Raw genomic sequence first — 14,084 nt, forward strand, 5'->3', positions numbered from 1 at the left:
TATGTCTTCTTTACATATTTCCCTACTTCATAAAATCAGAGCAAGTTTTATTCAATCCAGGTTGTTAGAAATAATTGCAAATAGAGCACATCGTATAAAATGTAGCGACTGAAAAACTCGAGTACAAGTTGATCTTTATTCGATCCGTCGCGTCGCATCCGTGCAGCAATTATACCGCAGAGATCCAACCAATGAAAACGATGGCGTGGGTCGAAAAAATCGTCGGATTCGTTGAGAAGCCGGTTTTCTCGCGGTAACCCCGCAGCGAGTAAAGTGAAACCAGGCTGGATGAATATTCAACTTGTTCCACTTCGTTGTCCGCGTGTCGACTTTAATTCGGTGGCCCGCAAAGTTTCAATTGATACCAGTTCAGTCACGTCCTTAATTCGCAAACATCAAGCATTGCATTTTGAATAATGGAATGTTGTTGAAATAGGAGAAATTAATAGAGTTAATGATTGGTACTACTTAAGGTTGCATGAACTCTTAAAGAAAAACAATGGCAAGGCATTAAAATTTTAATAGTTGTTAGATTACGTTAAGGTTGTATGAGTCATAGGACATAGATTCCTATCATATTTTTTAAACTTTTGGCAGAGATCCTACGACTCATACAATCTTAAGATTCTACTATAAAATTAGTTAAGAATTGTTACGATAGTTGAAAAGCAGTTATTCAAATACTTTTTAGTGGAACACAGCATTCTCTTAAAAAAAAAATATTCACTGTTATATCACGTTCACATATTTCACGTTTCTGGTGAATACGCATTCGGTCATTGTATCTCGCGTTTAATTAGCGCGGCGCGTTGTTTGGAAAGGGGAAGAAGCAATTTTAGGGAGTGGAAACTTGATAGTCATTGTGTCCGTGAATTATACGCCCTCGTTTTTCATCGCAAACGCAGTTTCGCTACTCCTGTATAGTTGAATGCTCTGCAGGGAGTTTGTTAAACAACCGTTTTGAAAGCGATATATCGGCGACTATCTGTTATCGCTTGTGCAAATATTCGATGGTAGGAAAAGTTGAACAAAATCCTCTTCCGATTTTCGACGGTATGATCGAGAGTGTGGATACAGGATTCGGCAAGTTTGTGATCACGAATTCTCGTTCGAGTGCGGAGACTAACGAGGACGTCTGATTCATCGCCAGGCCCACAGAGGACATTTGTTAACGAAGCCGCCTTTGCGAATACCAGGTTTAACGTGTTCGAGGGTTAACCAGGAACAAGCGACAGAGACTGTCTTCTCGATTCCGACATAAAGCGATTCGAGTGATCGATCAGTAGACTCCGGATTTCACATATTTATAAAAAGTAGGAACATTGCGTGTGATACGTAAAAATATGCAAAAGTACTTGGCAAAACAAGTAAATGAATGTTGCAATGGATAAATGAAAAATTACTTTTTATTCGTTCCTCATGAGAACAATAACATCGCGAGGGACAATGATTGAACGAGAAACCGAGTCGTTAACCCTAATCGAAAATGAGCGTTAAGAGTTGAAAACGTGAGCCACGTAGCGCATTCATCTTCTGCTACGGGCATCGCAACTATGGTTGACCAGAAATTAAGTCGTGCCCACGGGATCTCGTTAGACCCGTACATTTCCCCGAGGTACGATTTGTAACTACTTGAAAGTTTCACCCGGTGTCCTATCCGTCAATCATCTCACCTTCCCGAACAAAGTTTCTCCCCAATTATTCAATCGTATTTTCAATTGAAAACCGTTACCATTGATAAGCTGCCCGAGCAGTTATCCATCAAGCAACAAGTCGAATTACAAGTCTTAATTAGGATTGTTTAACTGCGAATAATTCTCTTAAAAAACAGTATATAACAATTTATAAGAAATTGGAAAATGATATCGAATCACACTGAACGTGAGATTGAATATACAGTAATCTCCGGATACATGGCCACCGATCGGGAGCGGACGTATATCCGAGAGATTTGATTGATTTCCTAGAATCGCTTGTCGCGCGAGAGAATAAACAGTGTCAACTGTGCAAGCGCGTCAATAATTGGGAGAGAAGAAGAAAGTTAGTAAGACCCGATGATAGCAAAAAATGTTTTAATACTAGATTGCCGGAGTGAGTCAATTTGACTGATTGTTCAAGACTCGAAGTTCAAGTATCATGCAAAGGAAATAAAAGTAAGGGCGGATATGCTAAATATAATAAAAAAAATTTACGTAAAATGTATTTTAAAAATAGAATATCTAAAAATTGTTTCGAACAATTTCTTTAAAATAATTTTTACATATATATAAATAAAGTTTTGTATAGTTTCCTTAAAATAAAATCTTATTTTTTTAAAAGCTTGAACTTTATATCCGGAGATGTAAATATTTTTTAATTGCTATAAACTGCAAATATTTTCCAATCGCTATAATTAGATAGTGAGAGAGTGTCGGGACTCGAAGTTTATTTTGCATCGAACGCGAAAAGGCAAACGGGTACTCGAAAGAGGAGAGAGACGAGAAGAATAGTTGACAGGTAGGTCACGCCTCGTGGCGCGGCAGCGTCGTAATATCGTCGACTTCACCGGGACGGGTCAGGTCAGAGGTTCGCTCGAAGAGACCGGAAAATGGAAGGAGAACGCGAGGAAGGATGCGCGGAGGAGTCGGGGCGACAGTTGTTGCCCGTTTGAACAAAGCGGCCAATCTACCGGGCTTGAACCTTAACATCACCGTGGACGACCACTTCACTCGGTTTCGCGAGGTCGAGCCAGGTGCCAGAACCTGTGCTTGTAATCTCTTCAATAGTTTCATTTGCAAATACTTATTATTCGGAAAAAAATTGATGGAATGAATGAGAATCATATTCAATCTATTGTCTATCATCTAGTGTGTCTGTTTTTGGTAGTTTGAACATTTAATCCAGTCTTCTTCGTTGCTTTCCAAATACGCAGGGAGTCTCCTGATTTATCTCTCTTGGGTTAAGTGTTTTGGACTTCTTAAGTTCATTTCCTAAGTTTTTCTTTTGTTCTTTAATTCTTTGTTCATTTTCTTTTTCTACATCTAATAAATTATGGGACGATAAAGTGAGAATTTCACTTCTTTTTTTCATCTTCTAGCGAAGTGGTTTTAGTGAACCTAGTTTAGTCTCCAAAGTAATTTCTCGGCCAGATTTTATGCATTTTATTTTATCCCATAAAGTGCTTCGTGCAATACCATATCTTTTGTACGCCTCTCTTAAGCTAATTTTGTATGGTAACATTTTTCCAAGTGCACTTTTCGAATTATTTTCATCTGCATGTGTGAATGCATTAAAAAACAATTTTTGGTAAGAATCAGTGTAATTTATACACAAAATAAAGATAACTTCAAAAATATAACAGGATAGAATAACACAATTCACATGTTTTTTGGCCAATGAAATTAACAAACATAATTCTTTATGATTAACATGACGTGTCACATTCTCGTGAAATGCAATAGTGAATCGATCTTTTTAGCTGTGCACACGTTACTAAAACGTGTCGGAATCTGATCATCGTTTTTTTTCTATTTCCACCACCGGTTACATGGGATAACGGCTCACTACATTTCGAATGTCACATATATAGCAGCTAAAGTCCGATATTAGCTACCGTCCAGCGTCAAGGGAACTCCCCTACACGTGCGACGACGATAGAATTAAATTTCAATTGAGACATGTTAAAACCCTAGAGTCTCCTCGAATTCCTTAAGACCTAGAATTTTTTCTGTAACCCATTTCGAATAAGAGCGAGCAGTCGGTAATTGTTCCAATAAGGAGTGCAAACGTCGTCGAGGATCGGGACGTTAAAAGTCCGTCGGGCATTTGTCAGATTAAACGAGCCCTGGTGAAGGGTTCGCGAAGCTAATCGCGTAACTCGCTCAAATGAACTGCACACAACGGCGTTGCCCGACGCCGGAAGCCAGTCGCGGGGCTTTCCGAAGCCCTCGAATCGAGGATAGCCCTACGGGCCCGCGCGTTTATCTTCCACAGTTAAACTTAACCGGATTTCAGAACTTTCTTCCGAAGTTTTACCATACTTTCAGCTAGGAAAAAAAGAAGGGTGCGCGTTGAGCTACAAGATATGTTAATTAAATCTGAATGATAATTAGAAGAAAATATTCGATATATAAAAATGCATAGAACATAGCACTGATCGAATAATTCAATTCTGTCTGAATCTCATTTTTCAGATTGATACATGAGAGTTTTCTGTCGTGCAGGATAGAAACTGAATGATTCAGTCCTGTTGTCGTGGTCGAGCACGACAAACGATGGTACACAGAGGGATGGTAATTGATTCAGCGATAGTTAAGAACTTTTTTCAGTCTGTCGATTGAATCGCGAGTCGGTATCCCGTATGCCGTCGAGAGGAAAAAGTTTGTCGAACTACAGAGAAGAGCAAACCCCTTCAGCCTCGCTAACTGACTGCGGTTTTTCGAGAACGCAACCAGAAACTGAAAACCACCCTCGCGAGTACACATAGAAAGTATTCCACCTCGATCGAAAGATTATAGTAAATCATATACATAATATAATTGAATAATGCAGCAAAGTTTTTTTGTTTTCTCTGACGGAAAACGGAAGGCGTACAATGATTTAGGGCGCCACTGCGATTCGTCGTAATGTATAATCGACGCGAAAGGGTTTAAACCGCGGCGGTCATCCGATTATGTTGTAACAAGCGTAGGCGTCATTTTGATATACGTCCTCGGTCTTGCAGCTCTTGAAATATGCACGCGGCGTTCGCTCTTGCTAGTCTGTGTACACGTCGGACCCTAACCAACCCCTCGAAATAGAAATTTATGCGCACATGCGGTTCCTCATTAACCCTTTAATCGTGACACGCCAAACGGCGCTCGGCTTTTGTTCTTCAGATTTTTCTGCACCAACTTGTTACTCAATGATTTTATTAAAACGCGTCTCAACGTCATTAAGGTAGTTATTGCTTAAATCAAGATTATTGACAATTGTTTGAAATTTTGTGCAAGATTAATTGTGTCTAGATAAAGTGTGTCTTATTATGAACATATTATTTAGTATGTTCTACTTCGTAAGTAGTGGTTCGAGAAATTGATACGGTCTTTCTATTATTTCAGAAAATTGATGTGCTCATCCATATAAAAAAGGTTTCCCATTTTTCGGTATAATTCACGTATAAACTGGAATTTCAAGCACTTGGATGATAACGTTAAACACATCCATTATGCATTTTCCAATTCGTTTCGAGTACAATTCTCACTGTTTTTCCACGCCGATATCTAGCCAGAGTTACGGACTGTTTGCACGCCGGTTTTGCCAACTCCATAAATAATCTGCCCGCTGTTTCACGTCTTCGAGTACAAAAGCTTCGAGATAGAATCTAACGTACGGCTTTGGAACTCGTTACGTAATCTAATTTTCGAAAATGGTTTCGACCCACACCACCCGGCGTGTATTTACGCTGTACAAATTTCAGCGCGCGGTTTAATCGATCCCATGCGCTGCATCGCGCCGCACCCACGCGACAACCTCCAGTTTAATGCTGACGCACGAACAAACTCCGTTTCGCGAACCCGAATCGCACGTACCATCTGGCATTCGTCCGATAACGCGTTATCAAGTCTTACGAGATTTTTCGGAAATGCCTCACCGAACGAGCGAACGAACGTTGTTTCTATTTGATCTACAATTTTATTAGAATTCTCCATGGTTTATGATATTAAAATACTTATGATTTGTTGCATGATTTATTACATGGTTACGATCGTGTTTTATTTAATGAAAGTTTTATTAACTCGCTGAATGATAATGATTTATTAAGAAATTAGTCTGTTAACCTTTCGAATTATCAGTAGTTAAAATCGAAAGTACAGTTGAATTGCATTAACAATTGAACGCTGGTGCCAGGCACGGTCCGTGGAGAAGTTATTCAACGCTCCTAGGCGTGACTGACCCGCGAACGTTTGAGGAGCATTTATTACGGTGAACCTAGTAACCGGAAACGCTCCGCAAACGCTCTAAGCGCGCCGATGGATCGTGTTCACCGAACGATTCCAGTTGTAAGTTAATTTAACGTTTAGCGTAGGCGGGTTCAGGCAAATTCGATGAATCATGAACATCATCGAAACTTTCTCTTCGGGTTTCATCAGAGTATGGATGAATTTAATCGAGGCAATGAAGAAATACCGTGAACTCTGGGAAAATAGGAAGCGCAAGAGGTCGAGCTAAAGAAAAGTTGTTTTAATATAAATTTTAAGCCCTCTTGGATTCAAGTGGAACCACTGGAGTGTTATTTAAAATTATTGAACATACAGAGGAAGCAAATTGAATCAGTCGCAAAATATTCATATTAATTTGCAATTTTAAGTTGAATTTGATTCGATATCAGTTTGCTTTAGATCTTATACCCTTGACTGTGAACGTTTTTGAATCTTTTATATATTTTTTTAAATACAATTGAAAACGTTCAGGTAATTAAAAATGAAAAAAGGTAGAATCAGTCTGCGAACGAGCGTAAATTCAGTCCGTCTTGTCGGAGCTCACTAATCTCGCTTTACCGGACACGGGTAGCCACGATTTCATCCCGCATTCAGTTTAGAGCGCGGTCGCAGCGGTGGTTCTCGTAAATCGTGGCTCATTTTGCGTCGTGGCACGCGTAAACGAATTTCCAGCGCGGAGGCCGCGGCGGCGGCGGCGGCGGCGTGTCCAGCCTTTGAGCGCGTTATTACTCGAGCCTCTCGTCGGGCATCACGGTCGCCTGCGTTTCACGCCGGAAACCGCGGTCCGCAGCCTGCGAATCGCTCCCGGAAGCGGTCGTGATTCACCTCGGCGGCGGCGCGGAGAGCGAAAAAATTTCGACTGGCAAGAGTTGAACCCGGACATTTTTACCCGACTTCCTCTCGGCAATCTCGTAACCAGCGCGTAATTTAATCGGATTTATCAGCCAGACGGAGAGCCGCGGGAACTGGTATGGGAAACTGGTATCACGGTTTTATCCTATGAACGTTTTACAGTTTTCTACCAATTAAGAAATTAATCCCGTAAATTATTAAATTTAATACAATTTTTCATATAATAGTTGTTAAGGGGTACAATTTTTCATGTAACGATTGATGCAATATTTTATATAGTGTGTCATTCAATAATTGAAGTAATGCTTCATTTAATACTTGACACAATGTTCTGTACAATACTTGATAGAATTTTGTATGTAACAATTGATGCAATATTGTTTAACAATGTTTTATGTAATAATTGGAGTAATGCTTCATTTAATACTTGATACAATGCTTAATGATTGATCAAGTAATTTATATGCTGATTGATACAGTGTTTGATATAATAGTAATACATACTGATTTTTTAATTGTTCTAAAAGCACGTAAACTGCATAATGGAAAATCTTATTAGCAATTAACATTACTGCTAAGTTTTCGACAAAACCGACTAAAGATATTAATTTGCTAAAGAGACAAAGTTGACAGTGATCGCGATGCAAAATTAAGTCGGTGACAGCATCGGTGAACTCATTGAAAATTCGCAGCTTCGAAGCAGAACCTGTTCGTGACTCATCCCAATGAGAGGTGAGAGTAATAAAGCTGCGCCTTTATCTGCTTGAGCAAATTAGAATGCTTGTTGCGTCGCGAATGGTCTCAAGCTCGCCAATTGCTTCCGGCAGTTGTGATCTATCGACCGGTGGATCCTGACTTCTGGTTCGAACGTTTAGACAGAAACGCTAAGCGTGAAAATGTTATTTTCTGAATTTTTTTTAAATGAACGACGAGAAAATGTATTTAAGAATGAAATATTGATGTTTGAGATGCAAACAAAGGTGCATGGAAACTCGAATCTACTTGAAGAGTTTGTGCTTCGGCTTACGACAGACTCGTCGATAATCCGGAAGTTTCCAGAGGAGAGAGATGTGACACGGTAACAGAAACAATAAACAAAGTAACAGGGAGAATATTTAAAGTTCGCGTCTGGTGACGAAAATAATCACTAGACTTAATATTTACTCTGACAAGAAATTGTCGATCACTGCAGCAATATATTAAATAAGACGTTTAAAGATTTAAACAATTTTTAGAATACGCAACAACGAATCAAGCTTTTTACGTCGTGTTATACGTGGTGCAAAAATTTTTTAAGCTACGTCGTTAAAATCAGAATCGTTGATCGCAAAGATCGGAAACGATGGCCAGGTTTATCGTTAGTTATCGGTAGGCTCACTGTCGAACTGGTTTCACACGCTGCATAATTACAGCACGTATCCCCGGTGGTCTTAATAAATGAATACCGCGATAAGTGGCCGCCTAGCAAGTACAAAAAGTGAACAGTATCACTGCGGTTATTTTTAAAAAACCGATAAATGCTCAATCTTTCTTATATCTGTTGGAACAGTAGTGGAGGATCGATCGTCATTTATTGTTTTCAATCGCGTAGGTAGAGATTCGTACTTTTTATCTTCGCATCGTTCGCACGTGCTTAGAATATCGATTAATTCGATATGTCGAAAGAATATTTATATGTAAGAGTTGAACGAGAACGGTGAATGATTAATACGAATATTTGTACTTTGTACTCAAAGGAATCTGCAGAGATTTTTTGTAACAGCGTAAAACGCGGGTGGGTCGAGTTTCGCAGGTCTTTTCGTAGCCCACATTTGCATATCCGGTGGTCTCTGGGGTGAATCCTTGGCGCAAGCTGCATCGGCTTCTGTTAATCCTCGGACTTTTACTATCCCCGTGAAACGCGCATTGCGAGCTTTAAAACGAAACCCAGTTGTTTTCGTCAGGGTTCGTCGTTTGTCCCCGGGAAAACCTCGAAAAAGCCACGACCAAAACACGCGTGTCGTCGGGGACGTAACGACCCAGTTTGTACCACCGATTCACTTCAAGAGAGAAGAGGAGAGTCTGATACGTGTGATCGAAGTAACAGCGAGACAGAGTTAGAAAAGGAACGTTGAGACCGAGAGAAATAAGGACGAAGCCAGGGAAAGGATTCAGAAGGAACAAGGATGAGAGAGTACAGTCTTGGATAGAAAGATTCGATTTAATCCTACGATTTCGTATTGCTCTTTCTACTGTTCGTTGCACTATTTCTTACAATGATTGACACTATATTTAATACATTAATCATAGATACTTTGTACAATATTTCGTATAGTGGTTGATGTTGCATTTCCTACAATGTTTGTTATAATATTCGATATACAATAATTGATACGATATTTAATATCACAATTGATACAATAATTAAAACAGCAATTGGCAATAATTAAAACAGCAATAAAAGAATAATTCGTGTACATAAAGTCGTGCGTGTTACGTAATTGGTAAAAGTTTCCATGAAGTGTTTAGGTAGATAAATAAAGTGATTCGTGGGTGTTTATCTTTTTTACAGGACTGTGTTTGAAGCAGAACACCCTAAGGACAGCTGAGACCCGGGATGAAAAGAGGGTCGAAGCGAGGTCGGTGGTGGGGGGGGATCCGGCATGGTTAAAACGTAGAAGGAAAGAGCAGCGACGCAGTGGGGAGGGTTCGGTGGGTGCAAAGCACGCCGGCGCCTCAGTATCGTCGCGACCATCGTGGGAGTCGGTTCGTGAGTGCGTCTCCATTCGCGTCGCGGAACAAACGCTCGGCAAGACCGGAGCATTCTCTTTGATCCAGGTAAACTGGTACCCGTGTCGAGTCGTGGATCCGAAGATTCGTAACGATGGTCCCGCGTTCGTTCGACGACGAGGGCTAGCCTTGCCCTTGAAACAAGAGTTTCGAGTGGCCGGCGCACGACGACGTTTCACCAGCTGTGCGCCGGACTCCGCGTGTGTGCTGTGCTCGGCGACGTTTTCTTTTCTCGCGTGCGAGCACCTCCCGTCGGTCGGTACTCGTGACAAAAGTAGACCGTCATCGTGCAATCATTCTCTTAACGTGTCACTCAGCTTGTTTCGATTTGGTGGTTATTACTACGTATTGTGAGAATCCCACTTGGCGGCGGGGATTGGAACAAAGGGACACGGAGGAGCCAGCGGTCGGTCGTGAGAGCAACAGAGGTGGGAGAGAGACAGCGTGGTGTATCGATCGAACTTCCAGTTGACGTAAGTCGATGAATTTTGTCCTTAGCGAGTAATGATCCCGCGTTACAAGCGTACACGGCAAATGTTTCTTGCAACTTGAACAGAGAGTCTCCCCGAGTCGTATTTTACGTAAGTCACGTAGCCCTACGCGGCTGAACTGGTTTTCTTCTCTCTCTCGTCCTGCTCCGTTTCGAGGGCTCGAAATAGTCTTGAGAGAAGTTCACTGCCTCCTCGGTTGTGTCATCGGTAGACCGCAGATTTTCATGTGAAATGAAATAGTTAGATAAATGGATTTTATACCGAGACTTATTTTATCGTTTTAGTACAGGAATCTTTATATTATCTTGTTTCATACAGTTTTTCTATATGCATGAAATACGCGGTTTTATAATCGTCGGGTTTAGATTCACGTGATTCTCTCGATTCTCTCCGCGTTCTTTTCGTCGTGACTCTCTCGAATGTTTTCTCACGTGGTTTCCCATAAGTATGCCTACAATAATTTTTTCATCGGACTTCCTGTTCGTTGCATCAAGCTGAATGCCAGGTTCATTTAGCCGGAATCTTTGATTAATGATCACGAAATTGTTGGCGAACGATAGTGAATTTACTGTTATTCTTCCCATTTATATGTATAATGGCTAGAAAATTGTTGCGCGAGCAATCACGGGGAAATTCGTCGTGTTTCCGGTTAAATACAATGAATCATGATAGGGGAGAACGTATTTCCGAGGAGACAGATTAGTACCGGGTTTAGAGAATTCTGTCTCCTTGGATATATGAAATGCGCACGTTTTCCCTCAACCATCTGGTCTATTCACATACAACACTCCATTCAACTTGCTGAAGCGCGTTCCCAGCGGGCTTCCATTAAAGTTTCGAAAATTCTCCAAAAGTTTCCTGCCCTTAATGGAAGGCTTTTTAATAACCCCGCCGGAATACATAAGTGGCCTTTCCTTCTTTCTCATCGCACTTTTGATCATCCTTTGTCATACGCTCCCAGCTATAAATGTAATAACGAAGGTTGGTATGTTCCATGGAATAATTGGACTGATTAATATTATTTTTAACACAGTGTTGTATTTAATGATTGATACAATAATTCATACAGCGATATTCGATACAATGTTTCATATAATAGTTGATACAATATGTATTTGATGCATGGAACGAATGTGTAAGTTTCGATTCTGGGAAGACATGAGATAGCAGTAAATTCAGGGAAAAGGTTACGACTCTGTTTACGCGAATCCGCCGGATAACAGTTTGGCAAAAAAATGGGAATCAATCTCGTATTTGGAGTTGGTTGATTGGACGCGATTTTTTTATCGCCGACTAATTAGGAACACGTTTCCAGTTTTAATCCCATTCGCTATACTTAGAGTTCTCTAAATGTTCATTTGAAAGCCGGTTGGAGAAATCGTTGATTGCCACCTTATTTAACGTTTCTTGCCACAAATTAATGATCCGGTTGAGACGTACAACTTCTATGCAAATATATTTTAGAAAATCGAGCTCGACTATGTGAATCAGTCCTGTGTTATTGCCCCTGAGTCTATCAGATGAAATAATCAATCAGATATTATATTTACTAGAGAAAATATGATCTTTCGAATCCGTTTTGGATTTGGATTTTAAATATTGGGTAGTGACCTATATTAATTATTGTTCCGAGAAGCAATGGCACAGATCTCTAGTAAATTGAACCTGACTGTAAATCAACTCTTGCTTTACGTAACATGTTCCTCATCGTGCAGCTATGAAAAGATCGATTAGTATCGATTACCTCAGACTATTATCCGAGAACAGTTAGTCGTTGCGCAGCAAATTAACCGGACAGGGAAATTGCGATGATCGAGAGCCGGAAAATTTTTTATTCGTTAATTCCCTGCTAACGTTTCGAATAAGGTAATTTTTGTAGACAGCCAATTTTCCTGCAAAGTAAAACATTTGTCATATCAATTCTCTTTACCTTCTTATAATATTGTTGGATATTTTACTTTCCACAAACTTTTCCTAATTGCGCAAGATCTACAGTCTGTTATTTAACTACAAACGATAATCATCAGCTAATAGTAGGAGTATATGGAATTCATATTAATGTGTATAACCCTTGCAATACATAATAACACAAAGCCTTCAGTCTGTTAATTATTACCAGGGGACTGCGGATTTTTATGCAAAATAAAATTTAAGAAAGTATATTTAGTAACAATGTCCTTCAATCTTTTAACACCAGATTGCCGGAGCGAGTCAATTTGACTCATTGTTCAAGACTCGAAGTTCAAGTATCATGCAAAAGAAATAGAAGTAAGGACGTTTGTGCTAAATGCAGTATTTTAAAAATAGAGTATATAATGTAAAAATTGTTTCGAGTAAAGTTTCTTTAAAATAAAATGTCGGCAACAAAAGACATCCGCTAATCTAGTGTTAAGCATTATGGCATGCATTGTACCGTTAATATTTTATGCATTTTTCTCCACTACATGCATTTTTTATATAGCTAATTTTATACATACTATGAATATGTAAAGTCCAGCGTCTAATTATCAATTGTATCATATTTCTATAACAGAAATGTTGAATGTTTGATTGAGAGAGGAAGATGTGCACCTATGGTGCTGACCCATACCCGAAGGGCTGTTGGTAGAGCTGTAAGACGGGCAGCTGGCTCGTTTTCGCGTCCATCGCGAGAGATTCTCTTCTTTTGTGCCCGCGTGTTTGGTGTCGTTCCGAGTCGGTTTAAATGCTCTCTGAAACGTTACCTTTGCGAATGCTAGAACCAGTGCTCCGGGTTGAAAGCGAGACGGTTTTGAAACGCGAGAGATAGCTTCTGCTTTAGTCAGTTTTATTGCAGTTACTTATTAGACTGTAGATTTAATCCCCTTTTTTTTAAAGTCAGTTAAAGAAATCTTATGCGTGTAGCAATTCCTTTGTCATTAAAGTATTGCAATTTGAATTTTGAAGGTAGAAAGTAATTCTTCTTAAGAACATTCTTTCCCGACTTGTGTTAATTTCCCCTTTTTTTAACATTCAATTTCAAAATAAAATTACATTGGAAATTATTCATCAAGACATGTCAAAAATAAGTCTATACTTTGCGGCAAAGAAAGGATTCTCTATTTAACTACTTCTGCTGTATTGTGCTACAAGTTTGCATTGATTTCATGATTTTCCAGATTTCATCGAGTATAGGGACTAGGCAACTGATAAGTTTATTTGGATTTATCTAAAATTACCAATATAACTAAAACGAAAACTTGACAATTTACATTGATTTCATGACTCTCGAACTGGCTTTCACAGGAATAGATATTTGGATTTATACTAAAATGAAAACTTGACGATTTACATTGATTTCATGACTTTCTCGAGCTGGTTTTCACAGGAATGGATATTATTTTCTAAGATAAAATTAAATTAAATATTCCCTGAGAAGTTATTTTATTTCATTGATTATAGGCATCACAAACTTGCCCATTTCATTATCATTTTAAAATAACTGAGAATGCATTTCTCTTAGCTAGGGAAATTATAAACAGCACTGGAGCAAGTGTCTTCCAGTTTCGTTTCATATTTTTCGAGCAGGCCCAACTTAAATTGTATGTAGGGTGGCGTAGTAGGTGATGATTCGTCGTTGAAAAATGAAGAGCGTGGCCGGTGAGTGAACGCGGCAAGGATCAAAGATCAGGGAAGGAACGGTTAACCTTCGAGGAGCAGATGCTCAAACGGTGACGTGGCTTACAATTTGATCCGCGTGAAAACATTTCCCAATGCCGGAAAATTAGAATAAACAGACAGTCATTGCTTGCAGCAAGCGTTGAATATGTATTCGTATTCAGTTTACATACAATTTCATAGGACTATTTATTTATATACTATTCAGACGATTTATTACGCATAATATAACAAATTCTGGAGCCTGTGTACTATTTAAGGATGATAGAATTTGTTATATTGTTTTTTCTCATAATATCAAAAAATGCTTCAAATAAAAGTTGTAGGTACTGCTAATATCTACGGGAGAAGTGATTACCATAAAAGTACATGCAAA

At 39.4% G+C, this 14,084-nt stretch overlaps 1 long non-coding RNA gene across 2 annotated transcripts in view; it reads left to right on the forward strand.

Moving 5' to 3' along the window:
- Nucleotides 1-14,084, forward strand: part of LOC108626419 (uncharacterized) — a 56,873-nt gene that overhangs the window by 32,219 nt on the left and 10,570 nt on the right. For both annotated transcript variants that reach the window (XR_003389387.1, XR_001916690.2), the window contains exon 4: nucleotides 9,364-10,054. This is a non-coding gene — a long non-coding RNA (uncharacterized LOC108626419). The remainder of the gene's footprint in view (nucleotides 1-9,363; nucleotides 10,055-14,084) is intronic.

This window comes from Ceratina calcarata, unplaced genomic scaffold (genome assembly GCF_001652005.2).
Source record: "Ceratina calcarata isolate Rehan_Ccalc_2016 unplaced genomic scaffold, ASM165200v1 scaffold40.2, whole genome shotgun sequence".
Lineage (NCBI taxonomy): Eukaryota > Metazoa > Arthropoda > Insecta > Hymenoptera > Apidae > Ceratina > Ceratina calcarata.